Source organism: Bufo gargarizans, chromosome 6 (assembly GCF_014858855.1).
Source record: "Bufo gargarizans isolate SCDJY-AF-19 chromosome 6, ASM1485885v1, whole genome shotgun sequence".
NCBI classification, from domain to species: Eukaryota; Metazoa; Chordata; class Amphibia; order Anura; family Bufonidae; genus Bufo; species Bufo gargarizans.
Genome location: NC_058085.1, coordinates 101126809 through 101154584, shown reverse-complemented (window position 1 = coordinate 101154584; position 27776 = coordinate 101126809).

Sequence of the window (27776 nt, the reverse complement as noted above, 5' to 3'; positions counted from 1 at the left end):
TCTAGAGTCTGGACTAAACACTACATTGTGGTTACAGGACCTATGGTAACAGTCATGTGATCAGCCATGTGTGTGGGAGGAGTTAGGGGAACACAGGCTCCGTGTAGAACTGCTGGTGGAGAATGTAGAGGTACTTTATGTATGGAAGGTGTGTATAAAGCAGGGCTTTGTCAGTGTAACCAGTCTATTCTACGGTTTTCTGTGTGTAATGTGCACACAGTAGTTCTATCTGTCTAATTGACATGGCAGCGTCAGGTGGGCCTTGTGTATGGCAGCGTCAGGTGGGCCTTGTATATGGCAGTGTCAGGTGGGTCTTGTGGGTGGGCGCAGTGTATGGCAGCGTCAGTTGGGCCTTGTGTATGGCAGCGTCAGATGGACCTTGTGTATGGCAGCGTCAGTTGTGCGCTGGGTATGGCAGCGTCAAGTGGGCGCTGGGTATGGCAGCGTCAGGTGGGCACTGCGTATGGCAGCGTCAGGTGAGTGCAGTGTATGGCAGCGTCAGGTGGGTGCTGTGTATGGCAGCGTCAGGTGGGCCCTGTGTATGGCAACTTCAGGTGGGTACAGTGTATGGCAGCAGTGGTCTTATGTTTAGTGTATGATGTTGGATAAATGTTAAATTGTCTACATTTAGTTCTGCATGGGAGACTAGCAATGGTTTCCCTGCAGAAATATCAGCCTCAAATAGTTATGTGGGCCTATGCATTTTATATATGCATTATATATATGAATTATGCAAAATTTGTACTCCTCCTTGGCTAAAAATACTCCTCAAAATTGGAGTATTTTTACTTTTATTGAAAAAATCTAGTGCAACCTCTAGTCTAACATACAGCTGAGAGTCTGCTTCAAACTGCAGACATAACCCCTTCCATGCCATGGTCCTTAGGGAGCGTTGTATGAAAGGGGCTAACCATTGGGCCGCTGCTCTGCTGTGGCAGCGTCCCGATGCTGTCCCTTCCCCTGCCGTGTAGGATGGCCGTCATTACCTCCATACAAGTAGTCACTTACAGTGTACTGTACTTACGTACTATACAGTGTACTGGGGTGTATTGTAGAAGCATCAGAACCACTGGATCTTCAAGGACCAAGTGGGTATGAGTAAAAAAAAGTGTAAAAAAAGTTAAAAAAAAAAGCTAAGAAACAAAAAGTTAAAAAAAATCTTCTTCATAACTCCGCACATATAATTGGTTAAAAATGTAAAAAAAACAAAACAAAAAAAAACACTAAACATGCTTGGTATCCCTGCATCCGTAATGGCTGAGGAATGCAGGAATCTGCTTTCCAGGAGTTTAATATCAGCATGTCTAAGTAATAGCGGAATTGTCTGCAGAGGATACAGAAGCTTGGCTACTCCCATCATCATAACTAAATGGCAACGTCCTACCAAGGAGGGAGGCAAGTTTTGCCATCTGTCCAGATCTGCAATTATTTTGGATATCAGAGGGGGAAAGTTTAATTGGTATAAGGAATATGGATCCCTCCCAACCTTTATGCCTAAATATGTGATATGAGATCTGGCAACAGCGATCTCCTATCTTGTAATTGCCTGTTTTAGGGTCCTCCCCATAGGTAATACCGATAAGAATTCACATTTGGATATGTTTATTTTATAGCCAGAATAGGCACCAAAACCTATTAAGGCTTTGAAGATGGTCTCTAGGTGGTCTTCTGGCCTTGCCAGAAATAATATAATGTCATCAGCAAATAATGCTGCTTTCACTTGTTTGGATCCCACCTCCTCCAGTCCTATTAAGGATGGAAGAATCACAGCCAGTCGATCTACCAAGATCTTGGACAATATTTTCGTATCAACATTTATAAGGGAAATCGGTCTGTTAGAAACCCGGTTGAAGGGGATCCTTTCCCGGCTTGGGTAGAAGTTTGATATATGACATGTTATCCTTATCTGGGTAAACTTGGCCCTCCATTTTAAAGTTCTAACAATACTGGGGACACCTGAGTCAGCATGGCTTTAAAATACTCCCCAGTAAACCCATCAGGTCCGGAGGGCTTCACATTTCCCAACCTTTCAATAACTGATTGCAGTTCTTCCATGGAGATGTCAGCATTTAAGCTTTGTAGATTTTCAGGAGTAACCGATGGTAGTTTAACATGATCAAGAAGGGTGTCAGTCAAGCTAGCTGGGTATTTCTCTTTATACAAAGCTGAATAATAGTCTCCCACTATCGCATTAATGGTGGCTGGGTCCGTTACTACTTTGCCATTTACGTCTCTGAGGCTGGATATATAATGGGATTTTCTTTGACCCTTGGCTAGATTGGCAAGCAGGCGCCCAGCCTTATTTTCATATCTATACATCACTGTCTCAAAATACACTTGTTTCAGGGATTCCCGATCCCTTTCGCATTTGTCGAAACCCTGGCGGGCTTCCACCCATTTTGCCTTATTTTCCCTAGAGGAATTATTAGTGAACTCCCTATATGTCTGTCTTACCCTAATACTGTTCTGCTCTAATTGGTGCTGACAGGCTTTTTTCAGGCCGAAAGCATAGCCTATAATCTTTCCCCTCATAACCGCTTTCGAGGCATGCCAAAATAACTCCGGTGTTCCTAAATGGATCTCGTTGTCTTCCCTATATCCTTCCCACCATGCTACCAGTTTGTTTACAAAGTCCTCGTTGGCTATCAAATTAGAGGGTAACCTCCATTAATTAAGTTTGCCTTTTGGGAAAGTGTCTCTCATGTTTAGTATCACTGGGGAGTAATCAGAGATAACTATGTCACCAATGCCCGAGCTTTCCACCAAACATGACAGAGAGCCCTGAACAAGAATATAATCAATACGGGACCATGAATCCCTGGCATGTGAATAAAAGGTATACACCCTGTCATCAGGGTGAAGTTGACGCCGAGGATCCACTAGTCCCACCCCTTCCATTAGTGGGCCTAAGACATAAATCAGTCTTATTACTACTGGAGGCTCTAAAGGGGAGCCCTATAGAAGGGCCTTGTTGCTTCTGGGGGAACAATAGTGGGGTCTTATTTCTACTACAGGCACTGTGAAATTTGCTGAAAGGCACAGAGCTGCGGAGCAGAGGATGAGAGTAGTAGTAGTTCTGCAATAATTATTCACAGTGGCAATCCTCATGCCAATGCTCTCTAGGGCTGGGCAGTGACAGGAGGGTGCACACTTTCTTCCCTTGGGGCACACCCTGATTTTAGGACTTCTGCCTGAATGTAGTTGGAGTGCCTTTGGTGTTACACATTTGCAAGAGATGTAGGTGCTGTGACCGGCGTATGGTGCTGCAGTGAGTAACAAGGCCAGTTGTAGAAAATGATCAAGTCTCTCTTTACTAAATTGCAGAATGGGAGTTGTAGTACATCCAACAGTATCAAAACACAGTCCCAAACATTTCTCAGTGGAAATCTTCCCATATAGTGATGTATGGATATAGACCAGGATGGAAATTGTAGTACTCTGTCCCTCTATCTCTCCAAAGTCTCTGTAGAATATAAGGCTGGCAATATTACTTTTGCAATAGTGTCAGTTCCCAACTGAGGGGTGAGCCAGGCCATGTCCAAGAGTGACAAGAGTGAAGGGTGTCTTAGCAATGCCCCTTTGACTGCAGTAAAGTCTCTATCAATCTTAAACAGCATAAGCATTACTGACTGACGCAAATGCTCAACCATGCAAATCCTGGACCTTATAGCTTTTTCTTTTCTGGACTATTTTGAAGTAGAGATGGTTTTCTCTCTGTAAATTTCTCAGAGATAGTGATTCTCTTAGATGAACGCTGAGTGCTTTGATGAGTGACCAAATGTAGCTTCTTCTAACTTCCTCCACTAGCACACACTACTGTCATGCCCTGCTCAGGTTATGTGCGGAGCTCTGCCAGGTTAGCAGCACGTGTGTAGTTTTTTGTTTTTGTTTTGGAGTTGAGCTGTATCCGCCTCCCTTCAGGTGCACTGGGTGGGGTCGTTTGTATGAGTTTAAATTACGCCCCTTCCCAGTGTCCTGTGCGGGTTATAGCTTCTATCTTGCTCAGTGGAAGGAAGGAAGGAAGGAAAGAAGGATTTGCTGTATCTGCTCTGTGACAAGATAAGTTGGTTATGTTTTCTTGTGTGTGTTCTGTCTAGGCTGTTAGAGAGACGCCTGCCTCCTCCAGGTCTGAGGAAGCAAGCTGTCTCTTTCCCCCTGTCACCATCTTTGGGATTTTAGGGAATCTTCAGCCTTAGGCACGGGGGCATGTTTATTATTTTCTAGGGTCTGAACGTGAGCACAGAAGTCTAGGGAGAGCTGGGGAGGGATTTGCAGGGAGAGCAGGGAGAGCTGGTAGGGATTTGTTAGGAGGTGACCTTTTATCCCCAGCTTTTGGCCTAGACACTTGTTTGTGGATTTCTGTTGTATCTTGTATCCTGTGCAGCGTGACAACTACACACTGAGCTAGGGGTGGATCTAAGTCCAACACCTAACTTCCTACATGGACAGAGTCAGGATCGTTAACCCCTACTAATCCATACAGAGATATGCTGGTACATTACAAGCCATTAGCATTTTAAATAACATTACATAACAAGAACAGTTTGCAAGTACCGTATTCTGGAGTACTGCACAATATTAATACTGGGGGTACTGTGGAGCATTCTTCTTACTAGGCACAACATGAAGGGCATTACTACTAATAGGGGTACTCTTGAGAAGTTGTATGTTGTTGGAGCACTGTAGGAGGCATATCTACTATTGAGGGCAGTCTGGGAGCACTATTACTGGGGGGGCATGGCACTGTTATTTCTGCAGTATAGTCTTTGGGGACATTGGGGAGCACAGCAGGCATAATAATGAGCTAGTGGCAGGATAATAATGTTGGGGCACCAGGAAGGGGGGTGGGTTATGGAAAAGTGAGGATGCATAGTTGAGAAGTTGTCAATCTGGTCTGGTCCTAATTGAGAAGATGAGAAAGAGAACCTGGATATAACATGTATGTAGTGATGTATATGTTTGTAGAGCTGTAAGTAATGCTGATCCAAATATGTCTTTAGCAATAGCAATGGGGGGATTTTGGCATGTGGGAGAGAGGCTTTCCAATTTTCATCTCAGGCATCTAGTTCTGTCCTAGAATCAAGTGCTGGATTATCAGATTTTCTGGAGTATTAGACGCTAGTTACAGTACAATCACTCCCCTATCATTCTGATCATCTGGCAAGTGATCTAGGCTACTGAGGAAGGGGCAATCAAATGCCCCGAAACGCGTCTAGCCTATAAAGGACCCCGAACTAAAAGATATTGCCGAATCCTCGCATTATTCTGTTGAATACCACGGAAAGGGTAAATGAGAAAGAGACCTTGACAGTCTACAGCAAAGACCAGACTGCACGTGTCAAACATTTGCCAACGTGGGAAGTGAACACTACAATCGCTTGAATATATCTGGTTGCTATATATAAAGAAAGAACCAGCAGAGCGACTTTTTTGCAGAGATTCGGTGAGGAAAGTTATGCGGTAAGACTATTTTCGAACCACTTTCGAATATTCAGTAAAACTGCAGTGTCATTATTCCAGTGGGACGCCGCTGGTTTGAATACATAGCGGGACGCCGCTACACCTTGTTGATGTGGGACAATTAACCAACGGTGCTTTTAATCAGTTTTGCATTGGAGTTTGCAGGACATTATGAATATTGTCGGCATTATCTTATTCCGGGAGTAATTTGAGACAGTTAAAATCATAGCTATTACATTCCCAGCGATTATTCATTGCCTTATAACTAGGGATGAGCGAACTCGAACTGTATAGTTCGGGTTCGTACCGAATTTTGGGGTGTCCGTGACACGGACCCGAACCCGGACATTTTCGTAAAAGTCCGGGTTCGGGTTCGGTGTTCGTCGCTTTCTTGGCGCTTTTGTGACGCTTTCTTGGCGCTTTTTGAAAGGCTGCAAAGCAGCCAATCAACAAGCGTCATACTACTTGCCCCAAGAGGCCATCACAGCCATGCCTACTATTGGCATGGCTGTGATTGGCCAGAGCACCATGTGACCCAGCCTCTATTTAAGCTGGAGTCACATAGCGCCGCCCGTCACTCTGCTCTGATTAGCGTAGGGAGAGGTTGCGGCTGCGACAGTAGGGCGAGATTAGGCAGATTAACTCCTCCAAAGGACTTGATTAACTGATCGATCTGCAGCTGTGGATCATTGAGCTGCTGATCCTCAATTGCTCACTGTTTTTAGGCTGCACAGACCGTTTGTCAGTCTCATTTTTCTGGGGTGATCGGCGGCCATTTTGTGTCTTGTGGTGCGCCAGCACAAGCTGCGACCAAGTGCATTTAACCCTCAATGGTGTGGTTGTTTTTTGGCTAAAGCCTACATCAGGGTGAAGCTGTCACACCAAGTGCATTTAACCAGCAATAGTCTGTTCATTTTTTGGCCATATACAAAATCAGGGGCAAGCTGCGCCTGTCACCAAGTGCATTTAACCCTCAATGGTGTGGTTGTTTTTTGGCTAAAGCCTACATCAGGGTGAAGCTGTGACACCAAGTGCATTTAACCAGCAATAGTCTGTTCATTTTTTGGCCATATACAAAATCAGGGGCAAGCTGCGCCTGTCACCAAGTGCATTTAACCCTCAATGGTGTGGTTGTTTTTTGGCTAAAGCCTACATCAGGGTGAAGCTGTCACACCAAGTGCATTTAACCAGCAATAGTCTGTTCATTTTTTGGCCATATACAAAATCAGGGGCAAGCTGCGCCTGTCACCAAGTGCATTTAACCCTCAATGGTGTGGTTGTTTTTTGGCTAAAGCCTACATCAGGGTGAAGCTGTCACACCAAGTGCATTTAACCAGCAATAGTCTGTTTATTTTTTGGCCATATCCCAGTCTAATTCTGTCACTAAATCCATACCGGTCACCCAGCGCCTAAATACTAGGCCTCAAATTTATATCCAGCTAAATCTGTCCCTAGTGCTGTAGCTGGGCGAGTTATTTAGTGTCCGTTCAAGCACATTTCTTGTTCTGGGTTGAAATACAATTCCCAATTTAGCAATTTCATAATTTAGTGGTTCCTGCTATATCAGAGCTATTTGAAATCTATCCCAAAAAGGGTATATAATATTGAAGGTGCACATTGGGTCATTCAGAATAACTTCACACACACCCGCTACTGTGTATTTCCAAGTCTAATTCTGTCACTAAACCCATACCTGTCACCCAGCGCCTAAATACTAGGCCTCAAATTTAAATCCCTCTAAATCTCTCGTTACCGCTGTACTGTTGTTGCTGGGCAAGATATTTAGTGTCCGTCAAAGCACATTTTTTGTTCTGGGTTGAAGTACAATTCCCAATTTAGCAATTTCATAATTTAGTGGTTCCTGCTATATCAGAGCTATTTGAAATCTATCCCAAAAAGGGTATATAATATTCAAGGTGCACATTGGGTCATTCAGAATAACTTCACACACACGCTTCTGTGCATTTCCAAGTCTAATTCTGTCACTAAATCCATACCGGTCACCCAGCGCCTAAATACTAGGCCTCAAATTTATATCCCGCTGAATTTGAATACAATACATTGGGCCAAATAATATATTTGTTGTTGTGGTGAACCATAACAATGAGAAAAACATCTAGTAAGGGACGCGGACGTGGACATGGTCGTGGTGGTGTTAGTGGACCCTCTGGTGCTGGGAGAGGACGTGGCCGTTCTGCCACATCCACACGTCCTAGTGTACCAACTACCTCAGGTCCCAGTAGCCGCCAGAATTTACAGCGATATATGGTGGGGCCCAATGCCGTTCTAAGGATGGTAAGGCCTGAGCAGGTACAGGCATTAGTCAATTGGGTGGCCGACAGTGGATCCAGCACGTTCACATTATCTCCCACCCAGTCTTCTGCAGAAAGCGCACAGATGGCGCCTGAAAACCAACCCCATCAGTCTGTCACATCACCCCCATGCATACCAGGGAAACTGTCTCAGCCTCAAGTTATGCAGCAGTCTCTTATGCTGTTTGAAGACTCCGCTGGCAGGGTTTCCCAAGGGCATCCACCTAGCCCTTCCCCAGCGGTGAAAGACATAGAATGCACTGACGCACAACCACTTATGTTTCCTGATGATGAGGACATGGGAATACCACCTCAGCATGTCTCTGATGATGACGAAACACAGGTGCCAACTGCTGCGTCTTTCTGCAGTGTGCAGACTGAACAGGAGGTCAGGGATCAAGACTGGGTGGAAGACGATGCAGGGGACGATGAGGTCCTAGACCCCACATGGAATGAAGGTCGTGCCACTGACTTTCACAGTTCGGAGGAAGAGGCAGTGGTGAGACCGAGCCAACAGCGTAGCAAAAGAGGGAGCAGTGGGCAAAAGCAGAACACCCGCCGCCAAGAGACTCCGCCTGCTACTGACCGCCGCCATCTGGGACCGAGCACCCCAAAGGCAGCTTCAAGGAGTTCCCTGGCATGGCACTTCTTCAAACAATGTGCTGACGACAAGACCCGAGTGGTTTGCACGCTGTGCCATCAGAGCCTGAAGCGAGGCATTAACGTTCTGAACCTGAGCACAACCTGCATGACCAGGCACCTGCATGCAAAGCATGAACTGCAGTGGAGTAAACACCTTAAAACCAAGGAAGTCACTCAGGCTCCCCCTGCTACCTCTTCTGCTGCTGCCGCCTCGGCCTATTCTGCTGCTGCCGCCTCGGCCTCTTCCTCCGCCTCTGGAGGAACGTTGGCACCTGCCGCCCAGCAAACAGGGGATGTACCACCAACACCACCACCACCACCTCCGTCACCAAGCGTCTCAACCATGTCACACGCCAGCGTTCAGCTCTCCATCTCACAAACATTTGATAGAAAGCGTAAATTCCCACCTAGCCACCCTCGATCCCTGGCCCTGAATGCCAGCATTTCTAAACTACTGGCCTATGAAATGCTGTCATTTAGGCTGGTGGACACAGACAGCTTCAAACAGCTCATGTCGCTTGCTGTCCCACAGTATGTTGTTCCCAGCCGGCACTACTTCTCCAAGAGAGCCGTGCCTTCCCTGCACAACCAAGTATCCGATAAAATCAAGTGTGCACTGCGCAACGCCATCTGTAGCAAGGTCCACCTAACCACAGATACGTGGACCAGTAAGCACGGCCAGGGACGCTATATCTCCCTAACTGCACACTGGGTAAATGTAGTGGCAGCTGGGCCCCAGGCGGAGAGCTGTTTGGCGCACGTCCTGCCGCCGCCAAGGATCGCAGGGCAACATTCTTTGCCTCCTGTTGCCACCTCCTCCTTCTCGGCTTCCTCCTCCTCTTCTTCCACCTGCTCATCCAGTCAGCCACACACCTTCACCACCAACTTCAGCACAGCCCGGGGTAAACGTCAGCAGGCCATTCTGAAACTCATATGTTTGGGGGACAGGCCCCACACCGCACAGGAGTTGTGGCGGGGTATTGAACAACAGACCGACGAGTGGTTGCTGCCGGTGAGCCTCAAGCCCGGCCTGGTGGTGTGTGATAATGGGCGAAATCTCGTTGCAGCTCTGGGACTAGCCAATTTGACGCACATCCCTTGCTTGGCGCATGTGCTGAATTTGGTGGTGCAGAAGTTCATTCACAACTACCCCGACATGTCAGAGCTGCTGCATAAAGTGCGGGCCGTCTGTTCGCGCTTCCGGCGTTCACATCCTGCCGCTGCTCGCCTGTCTGCGCTACAGCGTAACTTCGGCCTTCCCGCTCACCGCCTCATATGCGACGTGCCCACCAGGTGGAACTCCACCTTGCACATGCTGGACAGACTGTGCGAGCAGCAGCAGGCCATAGTGGAGTTTCAGCTGCAGCACGCACGGGTCAGTCGCACTACAGAACAGCACCACTTCACCACCAATGACTGGGCCTCCATGCGAGACCTGTGTGCCCTGTTGCGCTGTTTCGAGTACTCCACCAACATGGCCAGTGGCGATGACACCGTTATCAGCGTTACAATACCACTTCTATGTCTCCTTGAGAAAACACTTAGGGCGATGATGGAACAGGAGGTGGCCCAGGAGGAGGAGGAGGAGGATGAGGAAGAGGGGTCATTTTTAGCACTTTCAGGCCAGTCTCTTCGAAGTGACTCAGAGGGAGGTTTTTTGCAACAGCAGAGGCCAGGTACAAATGTGGCCAGCCAGGGCCCACTACTGGAGGACGAGGAGGACGAGGATGAGGAGGAGGTGGAGGAGGATGAGGATGAAGCATGGTCACAGCGGGGTGGCACCCAACGCAGCTCGGGTCCATCACTGGTGCGTGGCTGGGGGGAAAGGCAGGACGATGACGATACGCCTCCCACAGAGGACAGCTTGTCCTTACCCCTGGGCAGCCTGGCACACATGAGCGACTACATGCTGCAGTGCCTGCGCAACGACAGCAGAGTTGCCCACATTTTAACCTGTGCGGACTACTGGGTTGCCACCCTGCTGGATCCACGCTACAAAGACAATGTGCCCACCTTACTTCCTGCACTGGAGCGTGATAGGAAGATGCGCGAGTACAAGCGCACGTTGGTAGACGCGCTACTGAGAGCATTCCCAAATGTCACAGGGGAACAAGTGGAAGCCCAAGGCCAAGGCAGAGGAGGAGCAAGAGGTCGCCAAGGCAGCTGTGTCACGGCCAGCTCCTCTGAGGGCAGGGTTAGCATGGCAGAGATGTGGAAAACTTTTGTCAACACGCCACAGCTAACTGCACCACCACCTGATACGCAACGTGTTAGCAGGAGGCAACATTTCACTAACATGGTGGAACAGTACGTGTGCACACCCCTCCACGTACTGACTGATGGTTCGGCCCCATTCAACTTCTGGGTCTCTAAATTGTCCACGTGGCCAGAGCTAGCCTTTTATGCCTTGGAGGTGCTGGCCTGCCCGGCAGCCAGCGTTTTGTCTGAACGTGTATTCAGCACGGCAGGGGGCGTCATTACAGACAAACGCAGCCGCCTGTCTACAGCCAATGTGGACAAGCTGACGTTCATAAAAATGAACCAGGCATGGATCCCACAGGACCTGTCCGTCCCTTGTCCAGATTAGACATTAACTACCTCCCCATAACCATATATTATTGGACTCCAGGGCACTTCCTCATTCAATCCTATTTTTATTTTCATTTTACCATTATATTGCGATGCTACCCAAAGTTGAATGAACCTCTCCTCTGCCTGTGTGCTAGGCCTAAATATATGCCAATGGACTGTTGCAGTGGTGGCTGACATGAAGCCTGATTCTCTGCTATGACATGCAGACTAATTCTCTGCTGACATGAAGCCAGATTGTCTGTTACGGGACCTCTCTCCTCTGCCTGGGTGCTGGGCCTAAATTTATGACAATGGACTGTTGCAGTGGTGGCTGACGTGAAGCCTGATTCTCTGCTATGACATGCAGACTGATTCTCTGCTGACATGAAGCCAGATCCTCTGTTACGGGACCTCTCTCCTCTGCCTGGGTGCTGGGCCTAAATTTATGACAATGGACTGTTGCAGTGGTGGCTGACGTGAAGCCTGATTCTCTGCTATGACATGCAGACTGATTCTCTGCTGACATGAAGCCAGATCCTCTTTTACGGGACCTCTCTCCTCTGCCTGGGTGCTGGGCCTAAATTTATGACAATGGACTGTTGCAGTGGTGGCTGACGTGAAGCCTGATTCTCTGCTATGACATGCAGACTGATTCTCTGCTGTCATGAAGCCAGATTGTCTGTTACGGGACCTTTCTCCTCTGCCTGGGTTCTGGGCCTAAATTTATGAAAATTGACTCTTACAGTGGTGGGTGACGTGAAGCCTGATTCTCTGCTATGATATGAAGACTGATTCTCTGCTGACATGAAGCCAGATTGTCTGTTACGGGACCTTTCTCCTCTGCCTGGGTTCTGGGCCTAAATTTATGAAAATTGACTCTTACAGTGGTGGGTGACGTGAAGCCTGATTCTCTGCTATGATATGAAGACTGATTCTCTGCTGACATGAAGCCAGATTGTCTGTTACGGGACCTTTCTCCTCTGCCTGGGTTCTGGGCCTAAATTTATGAAAATTGACTCTTACAGTGGTGGGTGACGTGAAGCCTGATTCTCTGCTATGATATGAAGACTGATTCTCTGCTGACATGAAGCCAGATTGTCTGTTACGGGACCTTTCTCCTCTGCCTGGGTTCTGGGCCTAAATTTATGAAAATTGACTCTTACAGTGGTGGGTGACGTGAAGCCTGATTCTCTGCTATGATATGAAGACTGATTCTCTGCTGACATGAAGCCAGATTGTCTGTTACGGGACCTTTCTCCTCTGCCTGGGTTCTGGGCCTAAATTTATGAAAATTGACTCTTACAGTGGTGGGTGACGTGAAGCCTGATTCTCTGCTATGATATGAAGACTGATTCTCTGCTGACATGAAGCCAGATTGTCTGTTACGGGACCTTTCTCCTCTGCCTGGGTTCTGGGCCTAAATTTATGAAAATTGACTCTTACAGTGGTGGGTGACGTGAAGCCTGATTCTCTGCTATGATATGAAGACTGATTCTCTGCTGACATGAAGCCAGATTGTCTGTTACGGGACCTTTCTCCTCTGCCTGGGTTCTGGGCCTAAATTTATGAAAATTGACTCTTACAGTGGTGGGTGACGTGAAGCCTGATTCTCTGCTATGATATGAAGACTGATTCTCTGCTGACATGAAGCCAGATTCTCTGTTACGGGACCTCTCTCCTCTGCCTGGGTGCTGGGCCTAAATTTATGACAATGGACTGTTGCAGTGGTGGCTGACGTGAAGCCTGATTCTCTGCTATGACATGCAGACTGATTCTCTGCTGACATGAAGCCAGATTCTCTGTTACGGGACCTCTCTCCTCTGCCTGTGTGTGTGCTGGGCCTAAATATATGCCAATGGACTGTTGCAGTGGTGGCTGACGTGAAGCCTCATTCTCTGCTATAAAATGCAGACTAATTCTCTGCTGACATGAAGACAGATTCTCTGTTACGGGACCTCTCTCCTCTGCCTGGGTGCCGGGGCCTAAATATCTGAGAATGGACTGTTCCAGTGGTGGGTGACGGGAAGCCAGATTCTCTGCTATGGAACCTCTCTCCAATTGATTTTGGTTAATTTTTATTTATTTAATTTTTATTTTAATTCATTTCCCTATCCACATTTGTTTGCAGGGGATTTACCTACATGTTGCTGCCTTTTGCAGCCCTCTAGCTCTTTCCTGGGCTGTTTTACAGCCTTTTTAGTGCCGAAAAGTTCGGGTCCCCATTGACTTCAATGGGGTTCGGGTTCGGGACGAAGTTCGGATCGGGTTCGGATCCCGAACCCGAACATTTCCGGGATGTTCGGCCGAACTTCTCGAACCCGAACATCCAGGTGTTCGCTCAACTCTACTTATAACTCTAATCGATTATTTATGTGAATATTTATATCGATAATTTATGTGAATATTCATGTGAATTAGTCATCGATCCAAGCACTTTATAATTGTATTTTACTTGTTATATATGCCTTGTGAGTTTTAGTACTAGCGTATTACTTAATTTATAGATTGCCATTGATTACAGTTTATGCTATGTACTGTTGAAGATTTGTAGAGTTTTATACATCGTGGGTTATAACCCTTATGTTGTTTTAATATTGTTTTAAAAAGAAATAAACTTCTGTATGGTTCTAACATATTATTTTCTATTTTTTCCTATACAGAAGCCTGTCTGTCAAAACCCCACTCCCAGAGCATGCAATCAGCAAAAAGTCAATGAATTGTCTTGAGACTATAAAAAAATAATGATTTTCATAGGGGGCTTTATTATTTTGGGGGTTTTTTTTTTTTTTTTTTATTAATTACCTTACGAACTCAGGGGTCTCAAAGAAAACTTCTTTCTTGTATTGAAGAACTAATTATTATAAATGGTGTGTGGTAGATGAAGGCCCTGTTACAGATTTTGCATTAGAGTCCAGGAGCTTCAAGTTACATGTCTGCATGTTTTCCCTAAAACTACAGGTAACACTGTTGGATTATCTCAACTCAGTGAGAACCCAGTAGAAGGAGCTCAATAGCAAATTCAGCTCTGCTACATCCTTACTGCATATCTACAGTACATATAAAGGCACTCATACTTTATACACATAATACATATGTAGTAAACTGGGAGGTTCAGAGGGGCCTATAGCCGTCCTCTCTAAACCTCACCTGTATCCCCTGCTCTCTATTGCCCTGGGATCCATTTTTCTACATTGCACTACTGCATAGCCAGCCCAGGCTGTTGGACAGACCTAGAGGTTGCTTGGACAGACCTAGAAGTTTTAGTTTACCATGCCGCATTTAGGTTATGGGTAAATTTTGCTCATCGAACTGTAAAGCAGTATGTAGTAGTGAACCCAATATTTGCTATACTGAAAAAACCATTAGAAGACCTGGCAAAGACTCAGGAAACATTAATATGGCCTTTAGGATCTTTGGGCTCTATCCTTTTTATTTGCTTCTTGGTATAATAGATGCTTTTTAAGTGGACCCGCTGCTTCCAAGTCCAAACATTTCTAATAAAATGTCCATCCCTCCCAGGCCGGAAGAGTCGGCTTAAGCTAACATTACATTAGCAGGTGTCTGCTGGAAGTAAAGTCAGGTCATGCATAAAACTCTCCTTAGGCTGCAGCTGCACAGATGGGCTTGAAAGGCTTTGTTAATGGAGCTGTCTGGCATTGACGTAAGATATACGGTAGCTGTACATTTACTAAGTGTACATCTTGTACTCCAGGAAAATGAGCAAGATGACTGACAGTTCCCTTATATTTGCATACGACACAGACCTGACCTGCCATTCAACCTGTCCGCGGATAATTTGATATATTAGGCAGCAGGACAAAAGGCTCTGCTGCTCCTCTCTGTATAGAAATGCTTTGTACCATTCATTTGAATGGCATTTGGCATCTACAGCCAGGTCCATAAATATTGGGACATCAACACAATTCTAACATTTTGGGCTCTATACACCACCACAATGGATTTGAAATGAAACGAACAAGATGTGCTTTACCTGCAGACTGTCAGCTTTAATTTGAGGGTATTTACATCCAAATCAGGTGAACGATGCAGGAATTACAACAGTTTGCATATGTGCCTCCCACTTGGTAAGGGACCAAAAGTAATGGGACAGAATCATAATCATAAATCAAACTTTCACTTTTTAATACTTGGTTGCAAATCCTTTGCAGTCAATTACAGCCTGAAGTCTGGAATGCATAGACATCACCAGACGCTGGGTTTCATCCCTGGTGATGCTTTGCCAGGCCTCTACTGCAACTGTCTTCAGTTCCTGCTTGTTCTTGGGGCATTTTCCCTTCAGTTTTGTCTTCAGCAAGTGAAATGCATGCTCAATCGGATTCAGGTCAGGTGATTGACTTGGCCATTGCATAACATTCCACTTCTTTCCCTTAAAAAACTCTCTGGTTGCTTTCGCAATATGCTTTGGGTCATTGTCCATCTGCACTGTGAAGCACCGTCCAATGAGTTCTGAAGCATTTGGCTGAATATGAGCAGATAATATTGCCCGAAACAGAACCAGTTCCATTGGCAATCTGCAAAAAAAGGGGGTTAGTCAGCACCTCCCAGTGTGCAGGTGCACGCTGCCATGGCAAAGACAATGCAGCAGCACCCTGCAAATCAGATAAAGCACAATAATGCCAAATATTATAGTGCTAATGCTACGCTTATTTATAAACTGAGATGCTTGGCTAATGCATTTTGTACAAAACCATCTGAGCCCGTCTGCCGTACGTCAAGGCGATCTCTGTTAGACGGGTTCTAACACTAAATACTACCTGTTATGCGCTATAATGGCTGCCATAAAGTTCAGGGAGTGTTGGATCCACATGCATGCTGGATCCACTCTGCTTCTTACAATTTTTGGTGCCATAATTGCCTCCATTACAGGGGGTGAAGGTACCAACATGCATGCCGAGCCCACTCTATACCTTTCCTTGTGCCAGACAGCTTCCAATGAATGTAGTGAGAGCAGGCGGCCATTATGGCGCATAACAGGTAGTATTTAGTGTTAGGACCCGTCTTACAGAGATCGCCTTGACGTACGGCAGACGGGCTCAGATAGTTTTGTACAAAAAATTAATTTGCCAAGCATCTCACTTTATAAATAAGCGTAGCATTAGCACTATAATTTTTGGCATTATTGTACTTTATCTGATTTGCAGGGTGCTGCTGCATTGTCTTTTTTCCTCTAGGCCTTTGCCATGGCAGCGTGCACCTGCACACTGGGAGGTGCTGACTAACCCCCCTTTTCTTTGCAGATTTACAGCACTGGAGATGTGGCACTCCGGCGAGTCGTGCACTCCTGATTAGCCTGTCTGCCCCATAGGCTGATTTTATTTAGTTTCAGTATAAAGCTGTGGCCTGCTCTCACTACATTCATTGGAAGCCGTCTGGCACAAGGAAAGGTATAGAGTGGGCTCGGCATGCATGTTGGTACCTGCATCCCTTGCAATGGAGGCCATTATGGCACCAAAAATAGTAAGAAGCAGAGTGGATCCAGCATGCATGTGGATCCAATACTCCCTGAACTTTATGGCAGCCATTATGGCACATAACGGAAAGAATTCTTTGGTCATCCACCACAGTTGTTTTCCGTGGTCTTCCGGGTCTTTTGGTGTTGCTGAGCTCACAGATGCGTTCCTTCTTTTTAAGAATGTTCCAAACTGTTGTTTTGGCCACGCCTAATGTTTTTGCTATCTCTCTGATGGGTTTGTTTTGTTTCTGATAGCGACAGCTCTTTGGATCTCATCTTGAGAGTTGACAGTGACAGATTCCAAATGCAAATAGCACACTTGAAATTAACTCTGAACCTTTTATCTGCTCATTGTAATTGGGATAATGAGGGAATAACACACACCTGGCCATGGAACAGCTGAGAAGCCAATTGTCCCATTACTTTTGGTCCCTTAACAAGTGGGAGGCACATATGCAAACTGTTGTAATTCCTACACCGTTCACCTGATTTGGATGTAAATACTCTCAAATTAAAGCTGACAGTCTGCAGTTAAAGCACATCTTGTTCGTTTCATTTTAGATCCATTGTGGTGATGTATAGAGCCAAAAATGTTACAATTGTGTCATTGTCCCAGTATTTATGGACCTGGCTGTATTAGCCTTCTGTGACAGCAGAGGTTGCAGCGTGGATTCTCAAAGCCCCAATCTGATTTGCACTGGTGAGATCTGAGCATAGGCCCAAGGGATCATGCATTATTCTCCCTATAACCGCCCCTAATGAGGGATGGCTTGTCCTGCAGTGAATCTCCAGATCAGGCTTACCCGGAGTAGCCAACAGAGTCCAGTAACATGTACTGTAGAGATTGGAAACAGGAGGTCAGCAGAAATAATGGGGGTAAAGTTCAAGGCAAGCCAGGGTCAGAACCTTAAAACCACAGGTGTCGGCAATCTAAAGGCAAAGAGAGTAACAGAGTCTTAAAGTCGTATTCCTATCTCAGAGATTGATGGAATATTTCTACCAAAAGACGACTGAGGGGAGATCTAATTACTATGTATAAATATATCAGGGGTCAGTACAGAGATCTCTCCCATCATCTGTTTATCCCCAGGACTGTGACTGTGATGAGGGGACGTCCTCTGTGTCTGGAGGAAAGAAGGTTTGTACACAAACATAGAAGAGGATTCTTTACGGTAAGAGCAGTGAGACTATGGAGCTCTCTGCCTGAGGAGGTGGTGATGGGCAGTACAATAAAGGAATTCAAGAGGAGCCTGGATGTATTTCTGGAGCGTAATAATATTACAGGCTATAGCTACTAGAGAGGGGTCATTGATCCAGAGAGTTAGTCTGATTGCCTGATTGGAGTCGGGAAGGATTTTTTATTCCCCTAAAGTGGGGAAAATTGGCTTCTACCTCACAGTTTTTTATGCCTTCCTTTTGATCAACTTGCAGGATAACAGGCCGAACTGGATGGACAAGTGTATTTTTTCGGCCTTATATACTATGTTACTATGCTATATGCCACCAACAGTGATAGAGGTAAAGCTATAGATGTTGCTGCAGTCGCAGTTGCCCCCCTTGACAGCTGGACTGTATTTATTATAAGATACAGTGCCTCTCATAAAGCGAATACCAATGAACGCTCCCATTATGGAAGAGCTCTCTAGTCTGCAGTAGGTGGGGAGAATGAAGCGCCGCGAGTGCTGTACTCACCCCTCCTCCATTGTCTTCTCTGGGTGCTGCATTACTCCGCTCTGACTGGTGCAGCATTAGGACATGGATAGGAGCGGCGGAACAGGAGAGGTCTGATACTTTGGGGGTCTGACATGGAGGTCTTATGGGGAGGCCTTATGGGGATCCCTTCTGAAATCTGATACTTGGGAAGGTCTTACATGGAGGTCTAATGGGGATCTGATCTGAGGTCTGATACTTGTGGGTGTGACATGGAGTTCCAATGGAGTTCTGCAAAGAAAAAAGGGGGTCAGTCAACACATCCCAATGCGCACGTTGCTATGGCTAAAAACAACACTGTAAAGCAAAACATGCAATGCAACAGGTCTCTGCAAACCAAATAAAGTACAAAAAATGCATAATAATTGCTAATGCTATACTTATAAATTAGAGATGCTTGGCAAATACATTTTGTACAAAATGTCTGCCGCACTCCAATGGAGTTCTGATCTGAGGTCTGATACTTGGGGGGATCTGGGGTTCTGATCTGAGGTCTGATATTGGGGGGGTCTAATATGGAGGTCTGATGGGGGTCTGATCTGAGTTTGATATGGGGGTCTGATCTGAGGATCTGATATGGGACTCTGAGGATCCAATATGGCCATCTGATTTGAAGATCTGATATGGGGGTCTGATTCAAGCATCTGATATGGGAGTCTGATCTGAGGTCTGATATAGGGGTCTGAACTGAAAGATAAGGGGGTATTTTTTGTACTGGCGCACGATATAAGGCATATTTTTTGTACTGGTGCTCATTGTAAGGCCTTATGCACAAGACCGTTCAGTTTTATGTGGTCTGCAAACCACAGACCTGCAAAAAAATGGAAGCCAACTGTGTGCCTTCAATTTACGGAACGGGCGGCCCACTGTAGAAATGCCTATTCTTGTCCGCAAAACGGACAAGAATAGGACATGCTATATTTTTTTTGCAGGGTCAAGGACTGGAGCAACGGATGCGGACAGCACATGGAAGTGAATAGGTCTGCACCCAAGCTGCAAAAAATGCGGCTCAGATGCGGACCACAACAACGGCCGTGTGCATGAGGCCTAAGGGTGTATTTGCACTGACACACATTATAAGGAGGTAGTTTTGTACTGGCACACATTATAAGGGAGTATTTTTGTATTGGCAAACATTATAATGGTATATTTTTGTACTGGGACACATTAGAGGGAATTTTCTACTAGCACACATTATAAAGAGAATTATTACTACTGGGGGACTACGGGGAACATTATTACTAGGATAGGCTCAATGGGGGTATTATTACTATTGGGGGCACTATTAAAACTAAATGCAGATAATTATTTCTATTGGTAGGACTTTGAGGAGCATTATTACTGTGGGATCAATATGGCACAGTATCAGCTTAGCCCAATAATTTTTTGGGTACATTATGTTTGCACTATTAATATCAGGGACACTGTTTGCTGGGCACGGTTACTTTTTAGGGCACTGTGTGCCAATAATTATTGAAGTGAGCACTGTGGAAATAGTATTTTCAGGTGGACTGTTTCTGCAGAATAGTGTTGGGGAGCACAGCGGGCACAATATGGGCAGTGGTAGTATGAGGTGTTGAGAAGATATAAGGATGATGGAAAAGTAGGAAACTAAGATACTGTATATGTTTGTCAAACGAGAGAAGGCTGAAAGAAGTCATCATAGCGGGGTGGTTTGAATGGAGAAGATGAGGAAAGAGAACATATATATCAAAGGAGACGTCACTGGATGTAAGAGGTATAGGTAGCTATATTACCCTGTATGTTTTGTAGAGCTGTATGTAATGTTTTCCAGGTATGTCCAGTAAGGCTGGAGGGAAGGGGTGAGGTAGAGAATTTGGTATGGCCGTTTCAATTTTTACCTCAGGCAGCAGAAAGGCTAGGTGCACCCTTGCTCCTTGCCACCAAGTACTGAGGACAGAGGGGGCCCAAGCTGAACACTTGCAACAGGGCCCATGAACCTTTGATATGTCCCAGGCCACCAATGTCAATAATTGCGGGTAAAACCTGCTTTTACTTTCACTTTCAGCTGCATTCACAGCATCCCGATTTCTATCAGTGATATCTTCCATTGTACTAAACATATTGCTGTCATTCTGGAATTGTCAGCTTTCAAACAATACAAAGCCTATATCTTTAGCTGCTACCAACCAGAGATATAAGGAGATAAAGCAGTTGCCCCCCTCCCTGTCAGTCTGGAGGAAAATGAGGAAGCATCTGAAGAGCTGACAGGCTGCAAGGGGAGAGAAAAAACTGTAAAATATATAGAAATGTGGTATTATAATCGGTGTACGGACCCTCATTATAAAATTACGCTATTTTTACCACACAGTGGACACCATAAATAAATTCAATTGCTATTTTTTATCTTTCTCCCTAAAAATAAAATAATACAAGTTATTTAATACACAATATATACCCCAAAATGGTTCCTCAAACACCTACAACTAATCTTGCAAAATAAAATAAAAATTTGAAAAAAGAATTAAAAAGTTATGACTGCTAGAACACAAAGGGGGGAAATATTATTGGTTCTTAAGACAAACGTAATGATGTCACTAAGGGGTTAAAAGTGCAATAGTGTCCTCTGAGTTGTGTGCCAACAAGATTTACTGCAAACACAGATTAAAAATCTACAATAAAAAAGTGACATTTTTGGGAGGGTTTTCCAATGTAAGGGTCCATTCACACGTCCGCAATTTCGTTCCGCATTTTGCGGAACGGAATTGCGGACCCATTCATTTCTATGGGGCAGCACGATGTGCTGCCCAGATCCGGAATTGCGGATCCGCACTTCCGGGTCCGCAATTCCGATCCTGAAAAATATAGAACATGTCCCATTCTTGTCCACAATTGCGGACAAGAATAGGCATTTTCTATTCAGTGCCAGCGATGTGCGGTCCGCAAAATACGGATTACACATCGCCGACGTCCGTGTTTTGCAAATCCACACACACGGACGTATGAATGGACCCTTAACGTGACTATTAGGAGGTTAAACCTGTCGACCATGATATCATCATTGGCTGACTTGGCAACTTGGCGCCACAATGCAGGAGCGCTGGATCAGAGTGTGGTGTGGGCCAGAACCTGGACAGATGTGTGACACCTTATTGCATTAGCACAAATTTGTCATTCAAGACCCTCAATCATGGAAGCATGTTTTTGAGCTTAATTTTCTAATATCTGCCCATTTAACTTCATGCCTCCAAAACCAACCCAGATTAAAATCTCAATATACCAAGTAATGTCAATGACCCTTGAATTGTTTAAAATTGGACTCTTCAAAGTAGAATTCCCCCTCATAATGTACAGTAGGTGCTATTTCTCTTCATGGAGAGCTACTTTACATCTGGTGGCATCAGAGGTTCAGCTTTCCTTTCTTTTTGAAAAGAGAGCTAATTTGCATACACCCTCCTCACAATGTATACAATGTACATATCTTGCAGATATGTCACATTACAATTTCTATATAGTAGTGTTCACACAGTAATAGAGACTAGAGTAGTCCACCCTCCGGCATAAGTGATCTATGACTAATGACTTATTGATGCAGAAATGCAATTTTTCAGGACAGTGCATTTGAATTTTGGACACTTGTCATGGGCCAAAGGAATGAGTCAGGCACCATAGGAAAGAGTCCCAAAAGCCAAATGTTACTCCCAACAACATTAAATGTAATGCAGAAATATTTTGTGGGTGCCATGAGGGGGCACACATGACAATGCAACGTTTAGCAGCCAAACCACTTTATATGAAGTCCATGAACATACTAGATATACAAAGCATTCCAATTTTCTTTACAACCTTTCAATTTTTTTTCACATTCGTTATGTAGAGCCCTTGCATTAAAATAAAAAATAATCACGTTTTCACCATCAATCTTCAAGTGAAAACAACATTTTATAAATGTTTGCAAATTTATTAAAAAGGATAAACTAAAATTTTGCATGGACACAAGTATTTAGATGCTTTACTATGATACTTAAATTTAACTCTGGGGGTCTCCTATTTCTCTTGATCATATTGGAGATTTTTGTACACTTTGATTGGAGTCTAAATGTTGTAAATTCAGTTGATTTGACATGATTTGGAAAGCCATAGCCCTGTCTATATAAGTCCTCTAAGCTGACAGTGCATATCAGAGCAAAAACCAAACCACAAAGAGAAAATAACTGCCTGTAGACATCTGAGACAGGATTGTATGGATGCACAGATCTGGCAAAAGGTATGAAAAAAGTTCAGCTGTACTGAAAGTTCCCAAGAACACAGTTGCCGCTATAATTCTTAAGTGGAAGCAGTTTGTAACAACGAGGCCTCTTCCTAGAGCTGGTTGCTCCACCAAACTAAGTAATCAAGGGAGAAGGGCCTTGGTAAGAGAGGTGACCAAGAACCCAATGGTCACTCTGGCTGACTTCCAAAGATCTTGCAGATGGGAGAAACTTCCAGAATATCAACCATCACTGCAGCACTCCAACAATCTGGGATTTCTGGCACAGTGGCCAAAAATAAGACTTTCCTCAGTAGAAGACACATGAAAGCCCATCTGGAGTTTAAAAAAAAAAAGCACCTAATGGACAGTGAGAAACATAATTCACTGGTACTGAAACCAGGATTTAACTTTTTAACCTCAATTCTAAACATCATGTTCGGAGAAAACCAGGTACTTCCCAATACTATCCCTACACTGAAGCATGGTGATGACAGCATTATGCTGCAAAGGTGTTTTTTTTTACAGTGGCTGGACAAGGAGACTGGTAAGAGTTGAAAGAAATCTGAATGGAAGTACAGAGACATTTTTTATGAAAACCTGATCCACAGTGCTCTGGGCCAAAGGTTTACTTTCCAACAAGACAAAGATCCTAAGCACACAGCAAAAACAACACAACAGTGCCTTAGAGATTACTCTGTGAATGTCCTGGAGTGGCCCAGCCAGAGCCCCGAATGATATCCAATCAAACATATCTGGAGAGATCTGAAAATGCTGCTCACCAACTTTACAGAGCTTGCGAGGATCTGAAGAGAAGAATGACAGAAAATCCCCAAATCCAGGTGTGCAAACCTTGTGGCATCATACCCAAGAAGACTGGAGGCTGTAATCGCTGCCAAATATGCTTCAACTAAATCCTGAGTGAAGGGTCTGAATACTTACAGTATGTCAATGGAAGATTTAAGTTTTTCCTTCCAATAAATTAGCAAAAATTTCATTCTGTTTTCACTTTCTTATTATGGGCTATTGAGTACAGAATGATGGTGGAACACTTTTTTTAAACTTTAACACAAGGCCACAACATAACAAAATGTGAAGAAAGTGAAAGAGTCTGAAGACTATCAGGAATGAATTATATATATACATTGTATATGTTTGTACAGGGGATTGAATTGTATTGTCTCCATGAGCATCCCTAGTTTTGCCCGATTTTTAATTTTGTAGACAGTTGCTCCAAAAAGACTCAACCTCACCATATAAAGGTGAAGATCAGGTATATTAAAGGTCATTTATTGCACATATAGGCCCAAAGACAGAATGTCTTCAGTCGTCTCCTTCTGTCTCTTTTACAGCATATCTATATATATTTAGTTCTGTATCTGTTTTTAAGCTTGGCTGTACTCAGTGAAGTCAGGCCAGCTGTAGACTGGGTTATTACGGTTTACTCAAAATCAAACATCTAGTATTTCATTCTGGAAGCAACCCCAAAAAGCCTGCTATACGCCTCTGCTCAAGCACGGCTCCGGAAGTGAAGTCACCATGTTTACATGACATTGCGGTATCCTTGTATTTATATAAACTAGGCCCAGCTCCAGCGCATGAGGTCATAATGCTGTTTGACAGCTCATCAAACCCTTACTGAAATAGCAATACAGTTACAGCTACTTTGTATAGTAAGCATATCATAGTCATCTACTTTAGTACTTAAAGGGGTTTTCAGCCTTAGGGCTAACAATCCTTGTCATCCAGATCAGTGCCCCTAAGCATAAAAAAGCAGACTCACCTCCCCATGTTCCCACCTCTACTCCATTCCAAGTCACTTTCAGTCCCCACGGGACCATACATTGGCTTGAATTATACCTCACAGCTGTGACATAACATTCAAGTTGATATGACCGCTGAAGCCTGTGATTGGCCACAGCATTCATGGGACACAGCCACTTCCTGGTTCCTTGGATGCAACCGGGAACAGAGCAGAAGCAGGACCGTGGGCATGTGAGTCTGCTGTTTTATCTTTCGGGCACATGTCCGGACAATAGGTGTTGTTGGCTCCAAGACTGGAGAATTCCTTTAAGTTTAAAGGGGTATTCTGGTTAAAAGACTACCAGTGCAGCACTCTACTATCTCCAGAAGTCCCATAGAGAATGCATGGAGCAGTGGTGCGCATGCGTGTCTAATGATTTTGGAAGTATGAGGCCCATGTTCTCGTGATTGGCAGGGATTCCAGCATTCAGACCCCACAAATCTACAAGTTATCCCCTACCCTGTGGATAAGGGATAACTTCTTCTAATCAGAATAGCTCTTTAAGTAGGATCAACCAAGAAGCTACTAAGATGTAGAATAACCCATTATAATGTAATGTACCATATGTTACTAAATATGTACCTTTTAAAGAGAACCTAGACCTCTGTTGAAGCTACAAAGGAGCAGAAGCTACGAGTATGAAGGTGAGCCAGTGCTTCTACCCCTTCAAGTTTCATCGGCTCTGCTTGGCAGTTCCAACATGGACAGTACGGATCCATAGAAAATATATGGGATGTGTACTCTGCCGATAAAAGGTATAAAGGTATAGATCCCCTTTAAAACTATGGTAAATGATGTGCCAAATATTTCTTAATGTCAAGCAGAAGCTGAAAAACAGACAAAATTGGGTGTAGGACAAAAGAGCTAATAAGACGATCTTATTGAGCTTGCATAAATGGCATGTACAGACTACCACCCCTAAAACATAGCCTTTATTTTACATAGTTAAAAAAACAAAAACAAATGATAACATAAAGAATAAAAATGAATTTATGAAAACAATAACAGTGAGTCAATCCTCTGCACTTAGGGACACGGATAGGCAGGTGCGGGCCAAACGTATTATACTATGGTACAAAACAATCAATACAATAGAGCGCTCACCGGAGCAAGGCTTAGCCCGCTATTCCACTCAATAGCTTCAATAAGGAAATATATAAAACACAACGGCCAGCTGCCATATAAAAATACAATAGCTGTTTAATACAACATGTACAATTATAAAAAAACATAAAATCAACTCATTAATTTTGCAAATATATATAACACAGTCCCTCTATTCTTCACTGGTGCGAAGCTCACACACTGATAGTGGGGGTAATAAATGTCCCGTATGCCTTCAGATATAAGTTTCGCCATGTGATTTTTGCTTTTTGAATAATCACAGATCTAATCGACTCTGGAGTGAGTGGACAGTTTTTGTATATAGCAATTAATTTGCTTTTACACCTACACAGTAGTAGTTGTTTAAAACACTTTATATCCAAAGATGCAGATGACTGCTCTTTCCGACCCATACGTGTGGGTTGAAGCTTAACGTCACATCTCGCTGGTCGGGTTCAGTTGGTAGTGTCCCGCTAGGTGAATTCGGTTAGCCTCCTTAGAGTAAATGCCGACACTATAGTTAGCTGCGCTATGGTTTTCTGCGCATGTCTCTTTGCAATATGGAGACGCCGAGTTTGCCTTGTGGTGTTGCGATATTGCGTAATTGTGTCCAATCTTGGATACTTCAATTTATATATTTTTATGGAGAATATTCGTATGGTATAAACTGGAACAAGTAACCAGATGCGTTTTGAAACTATTAACACCAACTAAACCCAACCAGCGAGACGTGACATGAAGCTTTAACCCACACGTATGGGTCGGTAAGAGCAGTCATCTGCTTCTTTGGATATAAAGGGCCAGATTTATCATTAGCTCCAGTCAAAATATTGTAATGAAAAAGTCGCAAATTTTTGTGCAATCGCTAATATGCGACTTTTTTGGGCTCTGTGTTATGCTCGCCGTTTTTCTGAAAGTGGGCATGTTTTATTATGTAAATGAATCTCTAGACAGATTTACTATTGTGACAATTTAAAAAGTCGCAAAAAAGTGCGAAATTTCACTCCAGTGAGGACCATGCTTATCTTATGCGACTTTATAATAGAACGTGCAACTTTTTTGTAAAGATGTGCGACTTTTGTAAAGCTGCTTACTGACGGATAAACTGCTACTGTCAAACCACATTTATCACAGTATTAAAGGACCATTAATAAACCTGAATTAGCCAAAAGTGACTTTGGACATATGGAAAAGTAGAGTAAGATATACCGTATTTTTCGCCCTATAAGACGCACCTGCCCATAAGCTGCACCTAGGTTTTTGAGGAGGAAAATAAGAAAAAAAATATTTTGAACAAAAAGGTGTGCTTTTGGTGGGTTTTGAACTAATGGTGGTCTGTGGATGACACTATTATGGGGATCTGTTGAGGACACTGTTATGGGGGATCTGTGGGTGACACTGTTATGGGGGATCTGTGGGTGACACTGTTATGGGGGATCTGTTGGTGACACTGTTATGGGGGATCTGTGGGTGACACTGTTATGGGGATCTCTGGATGGCTCTTATTGGGGTCTCTGGATGGCACTGTTATGGGGATCTGTGGATGACACTGTTATGGGGGGGATCTGTGGATGACACTGTTATGTGTCATCCACAGATCCCCTCCATAACAATGTCCCTGTAGTGTGAATGACTCCCAATACAGGGGGTGGGGGTCGCATCTGGTTTTATAATGACAGCGTGGCCCATGCAGTGACTGTATTCTACTACACGGGCCTAGCTCACTGTATATACCGTAATCTTATCTATAATTGTAGGCATTGTTAATATATACAAATTCTGGGTAATCAGCACCTGTATTACTTACAACAAGCGCTCGGTAGCAGAGAGGAGGGAGGAGGCAGGCCGGGAGGACGGGTGCTGGCAGAGTGAGGCACTACGTCATGCGCCCACGCCGCCTGCTTCATTCATAAAGTGGGCGGCGCAGGCGCGTGACGTAGTGACTCACGCTGCCAGCGCCCGTCCTCCTGGCCTGCCTCCTCCCTCCTCTCTGCTACCGAGAGCTTATTGTAAGTAATACAGGCACTGATTACCATGAATTTGTATATATTAACAATGCCTACAATTATAGATAAGATTACGGTATATACAGTCACTGCACGGGCCACAAAGTCATTATAAAACCAGATGCCGGCCCCCAGCCCCTCCTCCCTCTTAGCTGATACACCCGCCGTGCGGCATCGCGGCGCGGCGTATCATTGACAGTTCGGCAAAATGCAGCATTCGCCCCATAAGACGCACTGCTATTTTTCCCCCACTTTTGGTGCGTCTTATAGGGTGAAAAATACGGTAAGTGTAATGATAAGTCTGTCCCAAAGTGTTTTAAACCGCTACTACTGTCACTTGGTGTAAAATTTATTGCTATATACAAAAACTGTCCACTCACGGAACACTCCAGAGTCGATTAAATCTGTGATTATTCAATATACAAAAATCACACGGAGAAATATCTAAAGGCATATGGGACATTTATTGCCCTCACTATCAGTG